Here is a 9,146-nt window from a genome sequence, read left to right as displayed (position 1 = left end):
CCCCATAAAGGGCTGGAGCGCCGCAGCCCTCGGGGCATCGGGACAAACCAGTCGGTTGGCGCGCGGCTCTGGACAGAGGTGGCTGTGCCCGCGCCCTTCGGGAGAGGCGGTCCCCGGAGCACGAGTCCAGCGGCACAGAGCCCCAGATCCCAGGGTGCCCAAGCGATCACAGCCTGTGATCCTGGTTCCCCTGGGACAGGAGGAAGCGGGGAGGGCACAGGACACCGAGAACTCTCCTGCGGCTGGGCGCCCCCAAGCTGTGCAGGTCAGCACCCCGGTCCCTGGCCAGGAGCATCTAAGCCAGTGTGGACTGGGACACTGTGGTTAGTTACTCTTGCGGAGCTGACCCAGAGCTGGAGAGCTGGCCGCCACCAGTGTTGTCTCTCCTTGTTTCACAGTGTGCCTGGGAGAGGCGGGGCCGCCAGGGGACAGGGCCTCACAGGGTAAAGAGCTCCCACTGAGCCCGGCACCTGGCGGGGGGGGGGGGGGGCAGCTCCCCCAGGTGCACACACCTGAGAGTCAGCACAGCAGCCCCTCCCCCAGAAGACCAGCTGGAAGGACAGGGGAAGAACAAGTTCTTGACCCACCAGTAATGGAAAGCTCCACGGCCAAGTGAAAATAGAGGGTCCCTTTTTTCCCTTGCTTTTTTTTCTTTTTCCATCAGACTCATTTTTATATCAGACTAAAAATTCCCAATATTTTTTCTCTTTTCCCACCTTAACTACAATATTTTACCAGCTCTTTATTTTTAAGTTTTTTCCTTTTCAACTTTCATATTTCTACAAATACATGTCGTTAGATATATTTTTCACTTCTGGATTCCCTTCAATATATTCAATTTAATTTTGGTAGATATATGAGATATGTGGTTTTGTTTTTTGTTTTTTCTGCCTCGTTTTGTTTTACAATGGTGGAAGTTAATACCTTCTAAAACACAACCAACAACACCCAAAACCAAGTGGAATACCGTGCTGTTGCAGTCTGTGAGCTTATGTTCTCTCTTCCTTCCCATTCTGCCCCCCTCTTTTATCTTGTTTATGTTTTGGTGGTCAGTGTTGGGACTTTATATAACTATTGCTGGTTTATATCAATTTGGGATTGAGCATCTTCTAACACACTGAACAAAACACGCTCAGAACCAGGAGGATCACCCTCTAGAACCCCTCAGGTAGACCATATTCTCTCTCCACTATCACTTCTTCACCTCCACCTCCACCTCTTTTTTCTTCTCTTTTTCCTCTTTTCTTTACTTTTTTTCTTTTTTACTTTCTCTTTCTTCTCTTCTTCTCTTTTTTCTTCTTTGTTTTTGGTTTTTGGATTTTTATTTTAACTACTTTGTTTTAACATTTGTTTTTCACTTTAGTGGTCCTTTTGTTTTATTTTGTTCTGTTCTTTTATTTTCTGGTCTCTGATATCTTTGGAATCATCTAGGGGGAATTTTACTTAGGTCTTGGTTGATATTTTTGACTCAGCCCACTCATACAGCCACTTTGCACTGGACAAAATGACTAGAAGGAAGAATTTACCACAAAAGAAAGAACCAGAAACAATATTCTCTGCCACAGAGTTACAGAATTTAGATTTCAATACGATGTCAGAAATTCAATTCACAGCACAATTATAAAGCTACTAGTAGCTCTGGGAAAAAGTGTAAATGATGCTAGAGACTTCCCTACGGCAGAATTGAGATCTAATCAGGCCAAATTAAAAATAGATTAAATGAGATGCAATCCAAATGTGATGTCCTAACTGCGAGGGTTAATGAGGTTAGAAAAGAGAGTGAGTAACATAGAAGACAAGTTGATGGTAAGGAAGGAAGCAGAGGAAAAAAGAGAAAACCAATTAAAAGCCTATGAGGAAAAGCTTAGGGAAATAAATGATAGTTTGAGAAGGAACAATTTATGTCTAATTGGGATTCCAGAAGAGGCTGAGAGAGAGAGAGAGGACCACAAAGTATATTTGAGCAAATCATAGCTGAGAACTTCCCAAATCTGGGGAAGGAAACAGGCATTCATAGCCAAGAGATAGAGAGGACCCCTAAAAAATCAATAAAAACCATTCAACACCTCGACATTTAATAGTGAAATTTGCAAATTTCAAAGAGAAAGAGAAAGTTCTTAAAGCAGGGCAAGACAAGAGATTCTTAACATATATGGGGAGAAATATCAGATTAACTGATTAACTGATTTCTCCACAGAGACCTGGCAGGCCAGAAAGGGCTGGAAGGATATATTCAGGGTCCTAAATGAGAAGAACATGCAGCCAAGAATACTTTATCCAGCAAGGCTCTCATTCAAAATAGAAGGGGAGATAAAGACCTTCCAGGATATGCAGAAACTGAAAGAATACATGACCATCAAACTGTTCTGCAAGAAATATTAAGGGGCACCTGTAAAAGAAAGAGGGAGCCAAAAGAAACAATCCACAAAACAGGGACTGAATAGGTAACACGGTGACACTAAATTCATATCCTTCATAATTACTCTGAATGTGAATGAGCTAAATGATCCCATCAAAAGACACAGGGTAAAAAAAGCAAGACCCATCTATATGCTGTCTACAAGAGACTCATTTTAGACATAAGGACACCTCTAGCCTGAAAATGAAGGGGTGGAAAACCATTTACCATTCAAATGGTCCTCAAAAGAAAGCTAGGATAACAATCCTCATATCAGATAAAGTTTATCCCAAAGACTGTAGTAAGAGATGAAGAGGGACACTATATCATACTGAAAGGCTCTATCCAATTAGAAGACCTAGCCATCATGAATATTTATGCCCCTAATGTGGAAGCTGCCAAGTATATCAATAAATTAATAATCAAAGTAAAGACATACTCAGATAATAATAAACTAAGAGTAAGAGACTTCGACATGGCACTTTCTGCAAATGACAGATATTCTAAGCAGAACATCACCAAAGAAACAAGGGCCTTAAATAATACAATAACAAATAAATTTCACAAATATATACAGAACTTTCCATCTGAATGCAACTGAATACACATTCTTCTCAAGTGCACATGGAACTTTCTCCAGAATACCACATACTGGGTGACAAAAAAGGTCTCAACCAATACCAAAAGATTGGGATTGTCCCCTGCATATTTTCAGACCACAATGCTTTGAAACTAGAACTCAATCACAAGAATAAATTTGGAAGAAACTCAAACACATGGAGGTTAAAGAGCATCCTATTAAAAGATGAATGGGTCAATCAGGAAATCAGAGAAGAATTAAAAAGATTCATGAAACTAATGAAAAATACTAATTAGCAAAATAATAATGAAAATGAAGATACAACCGTTCAAAATCTTTGGGATTTTGAACAGCAAAAGCAGTCCTAAGAGGGAAATACATTGCAATTCATGAAACTAATGAAAAATACTAATTAGCAAAATACTAATGAAAATGAAGATACAACCGTTCAAAATCTTTGGGATTTTGAACAGCAAAAGCAGTCCTAAGAGGGAAATACATTGCAATACAGCCTCCCTCAAAAAATTGGAAAAAAACTCAAATACACAAGCTAACCTCCCACCAAGGAATTGGACAAAAAATAGCAAGTAAAGCCTACACAAAGCAGAAGAGAGATAATAAAGATTCGAGCAGAACTCAATGAAATGGAGACTAGAAGAACTGTAGAACAGATAACAAAACCAGGAGATGGTTCTTTGAAAGAATTAGTAATATAGATAAACCCCTAGCCAGCCTTATTAAAAAGAAAAAAGACTCAAATTAATAAAATCATGAAAGAAAGCAGAGAGAGATCACAACCAATACCAAGAAAATACAAACGATTTTAAAAACGTATTATGAGCAGCTATCTGCCAACAAATTAGACAATCTAGAATAAATGGATGCATTTCTGGAAAACTACAAATTACCAAAACAAGAACAGGAAGAAATAGAAAACATGAACGGGCCAATAACCAGGGAGGAAATTGAAGCAGTCATCAAAAACCTTCCAAGACACAAAAGTCCAGGGACTGATGGATTCCCAGGGGAACTCTATCAAACGTTTAAAGAATAAATAATACCTATTCTACTCAAGCTGTTCCAAAGGATAGAAAGGGATGGAATACTTCCAAACTCATCTTATGAGGCCAGCTAAATTACCTTGATTCCAAAACCAGACAAAGACCCCACCAAAAAGGAGAACTATAGACCAATATCCCTGATGAACATGGATGCAAAAATTCTCAGCAAAATACTAGCCAGTAGGATCCAACAGTGCATTAAGAAGATTATTCACCATGACCACATGGGATTTATCCCTGCGATGCAAGGGTGGTTCAACACTCATAAAACAATCACATCAACAAGAGAAAAAATAAGAACCATATGATCCTCTCAATACATGCAGAGAAAGCATTTGACAAAATACAGCATCCATTCCTGATCAAAACTCTTCAGAGTGTAGGGATAGAGGGAACATTCCTCAACATCTTAAAAGCCATCTATGAAAAGCCCACAGCAAATATCATTCTCAATGGGGAAACACTGGGAGCCTTTCCCCTAAGATCAGGAACACGACAGGGATGTCCACTCTCACCACTGCTATTCAACATAGTACTAGAAGTCCTAGCCTCAGCAATCAGGCAACAAAAAGAAATAAAAGGCATTCAAATAGGCAAAGAAGAAGTCAAACTCTCCCTCTTCACAGATGACATGATACTATACATAGAAAACCCAAAAGACTCCACCTGAAGATTGCTAGAACTCATACAGCAATTTGGCAGTGTGGCAGGATACAAAATCAATGCCCAGAAGTCAGTGGCATTCCTATACACTAACAATGAGACTGAGGAAAGAGAAATTAAGGAGTCAATCCCATTTACAATTGCACCCAAAAGCATAAGATACCTAGGAATAAACCTATCCAAAGAGGTAAAGGATCTATACCCTAAAAACTACAGAACACTTCTGAAAGAAATTGAGGAAGACACAAAGAGATGGAAAAATATTCCATGCTCATGGATTGGAAGAATTAATATTGTGAAAATGTCAATGCTACCCAGGGCAATGTACACATTTAATTCAATCCTTATCAAATACCATGGACTTTCTTCAGAGAGTTGGAACAAATTATTTTAAGATTTGTGTGGAATCAGAAAAGACCCCGAATAGCCAGGAGAATATTAAAAAAGAAAACCATAGCTGGGGGCATCACAATGCCAGATTTCAGGTTGTACTACGAAGCTGTGGTCATCAAGACAGTGTGGTACTGGCACAAAAACAGACACATAGATCAATGGAACAGAATAGAGAATCCAAAAGTGGACCCTGAACTTTGTGGTCAACTAATATTTGACAAAGCAGGAAAGACTGTCCACTGGAAAAAAGACAGTCTCTTCAATAAATGGTGCTGGGAAAATTGGACATCCACATGCAGAAGAATGAAACTAGACCACTCTCTTACACCATACACAAAGACACACAGTTACTTCTTGCAAGATACATCCATGAAAGCAAGAGAAACAAAAGCAAAAATGAACTATTGGGACTTCATCAAGATAAGAAGCTTTTGCACAGCAAAGGATACAGTCAACAAAACTAAAAGACAACCTACAGAATGGGAGAAGATATTTGCAAATGACGTATCAGATACAGGGCTAGTTTCCAAGATCTATAAAGAACTTATTAAACTCAACAGCAAAGAAACAAACAATCCAATCATGAAATGGGCAAAAGACATGAAGAGAAATCTCACAGAGGAAGACATGGACATGGCCAACATGCACATGAGAAAATGCTCTGCATCACTTGCCATCAGGGAAATACAAATCAAAACCACAATGAGATCCCACCTCACACCAGTGAGAATGGGGAAAATTAACAAGACAGGAAACAACAAATGTTGGAGAGGATGTGGAGAAAGGGGAACCCTCTTGCACTGTTGGTGGGAATGTGAACTGGTACAGCCACTCTGGAAAACTGTGTGGAGGTTCCTCAAAGAGTTCAAAATAGACCTGCCCTACGACCCAGCAATTGCACTGCTGGGGATTTACCCCAAAGATACAGATGCAGTGAAATGCTAGGACACCTGCACCCCGATGTTTATAGCAGCAATGTCCACAGTAGCCAAACTGTGGAAGGAGCCTCAGAGTCCATTTAAAGATGAATGGATGGGATCCCTGGGTGGCGCAGCGGTTTGGCGCCTGCCTTTGGCCCAGGGTGCGATCCTGGAGACCCGGGATCGAATCCCACATCAGGCTCCCAGTGCATGAAGCCTGCTTCTCCCTCTGCCTGTGTCTCTGCCTCTCTCTCCCTCTCTGGGACTATCATAAATAAATAAAAATTAAAAAAAAGAAAGATGAATGGATAAAGAAGCTGTGGTCTATGTATACAATGGAATATTACTCAGCCATTAGAAACGACAAATGCCCACCATTTGCTTCAACGTAGATGGAACTGGAGGGTATTATGCTGAGTGAAATAAGTCAATCAGAGAAGGACAAACATTATTTGGTCTCATTCATTTGGGGAATATAAAAAATAGTGAAAGGGAATAAAGGGGAAAGAAGAAAAATGAGTGGGAAATATCAGAAAGGGAGACAGAACATGAGAGTCTCCTAACTCTGGGAAACGAACAAGGGGTGGTAGAAAGGGAGGTGGGCGGGGAGTGGGGGTGACTGGGTGATGGGCACTGAGGGGGGCACTTGATGGGATGAGCACTGGGTGTTATGCTATATGTTGGCAAAGTGAACTTCAATAAAAAAAAAAAAAAGAAAGAAAAAGAAAACCAGAGCCAGGGGCATCACAATGCCAGATTTCAAGCTTTACTACAAAGCTGTGGTCATCAAGACAGTGCAGTACTGGCACAAAAACAGACACAAAGATCAATGGAACAGAATAGAAATCCAGAAATGGGCCCTCAACTCTATGGCTAACTAATATTCAACAAAGCAGTAAAGAACATCCACTGGAAAAAGGACAGTCCCTTCAATAAATGGTGCTGGAAAAATTGGACAGCCACATGCAGAAGAATGAAACTAGACCATTCTCTTAACCCATACACAAAGACACACATTTTGAGTTTTCAAAATGGATGAAGGATCTAAATGCGAGATAAGCATCCATCAAAATCCTAGAGAACACAGGCAACCCTCTTGCACTGTTGGCGGGAATGTGAACTGGTGCAGCCACTCTGGAAACTGTGTGGAGGTTACCCTCTGACCCAGCAATTGCACTACTAGGTATTTACCCCCAAGATACAGATGTAGTGAAACGCCAGGACACCTGACCCCAATGTTCACAGCAGCAATGTCCACAATAGCCAAACTGTGGAAGGAGCCACAATGTCCATCGAAAGATGAACGATGGATAACGAAGATGTGGTCTATATATACACAATGGAATATTACTCTGATGGAATATTATGGAATATTCCATCAGAAAGGACAAATTCCCATCATTTGCTTCGATAGCGATGGAACTGGAGTGTATTATGCTGAGTGAAGTAAGTCAATTGGAGAAGGACAATTATCATATGGTTTCATTCATAGGTGGAATATAAGAAATAGCGAAAGGGATTATAAGGGGAAAGGAGGAGAACTGAGGGGAAAAATTAGAGAGGGAGACAAACCATGAGAAACAAACAAAGGGTTGTGGAAGGGGAGATGGGTGGGGTGATGGGTTAACTGAGTGACGGGCACTTAGTAGGGCATTTGATGAGATGAGCACTGGGTTTTATACTATATATTGGCAAATTGAACTTAAGTAAAAACAAATGTAAAAAAATCAAGTAGCATTTATGATAAATGAAGCATTGTTATTTGTAGCATGAATTTAATAGTGATATGAAAAACTATCATCTATCTTGTCATTTAATAACAAGATGATTTACATTATAGAATATTTCTGAGCCCCCCAAATTTATTTTCTGAATAAGACCAATACTTTATTCACATCCCAGGAATGAGCTAGTGCAGAACACATTTTTTACAAAGATTTTATTTATTCATTTGGGAGAGAATGAGAGCGAGCAGGAAGAGGGGAAGAGGGAGAGGGAGAAGCAGACTCCCCTCTGAGCCCGATGTGGGGGCTGATCTCAGGACTCTGTGATCATGACCTGAGCTGAAGGCAGATGCTCAAGTGACTTGCCCCCCGCCCCGGAGCCCCCAAAATACACTTAAAAAATATTCACTTGTTGCTAAAAATCTTGCTGCCCTACCCCCACCTCCATCCCCCACATCTGTATTGTTTTCCTCCCACTCCTGCCCTGAGTCGACTCAGGCTTTCTGGCCCTCCTCCAAGAGCTTGAGCAGTCGTCATCAGCCCAGAGAACAAAGGTGAAGGCTCTCAGTCACTTGTGCCACCAGGTGAGCCTGCTGCACCCCTGAGCCAGGGGACTTAAAGCCAAGGGCAGAGAAGTCCACCTGCAGGTGGTCATAGGAAGGCAGGTCTACACTGGGAGTCAGTCTTCAGACGACTTTCTGCCCCTCCCAGAGAACGTTCCTGCACAGTGGCAGGTGCTCTGGAGTGGGGTACCAAAATGACTTGGTGACCCACCAATGGCAGATGGTGATGAGGTACAGGTCAACAAGCTGCCACTAAGGTCCAGAGGAAGGACAAAGTCATCACAGGAATCTGGTTTCTGAAAACCAGAACTCACCCCTGTATTTTGTGACCTTTGTTGAACCCTCACTGCTATTTAAAACTCTTTCCCTTTAGTTCCTATGCCCTCCCAACTTTCCGGTCATTTTCTCCCTATCTCACTTATAGGCTCCATTTCTTCAAACTCATCCTCGGGCACTGGTGTGGGATGGAAAGAAGGCTTCCACGTCTCTGCTCCTCTCCCATGGGATTATGAGGAGGCAGCCTAAACTAAAAGGAGATCAAGCCCAAAGTCATCTGCTCTTCCATCCTATCCTCCCAGAACAATTGTGCAAATCTTTTTAAAAAAAGATTTTATTTATTTATTCATAGAGACACGGGGGTGGGGCGGTGCCGGGCAGAGACACAGGCAAAGGGGAGAAGCAGGCTCCATGCAGGGAACCCTACCTATATGGGACTCGATCCCAGGTCTCCAGGATCACGCCCTGAACTGCAAGGTGGCGCTAAACCGCGGAGCCACCTGGGCTTCCCAATTGTACAAATCTATTGCAGAAATAAAATATATCAGTTTAGAAAACACTTCATGAG

Source organism: Vulpes lagopus, chromosome 16, assembly GCF_018345385.1.
Source record: "Vulpes lagopus strain Blue_001 chromosome 16, ASM1834538v1, whole genome shotgun sequence".
NCBI classification, from domain to species: Eukaryota; Metazoa; Chordata; class Mammalia; order Carnivora; family Canidae; genus Vulpes; species Vulpes lagopus.
This window is presented reverse-complemented; position numbering follows the sequence as displayed.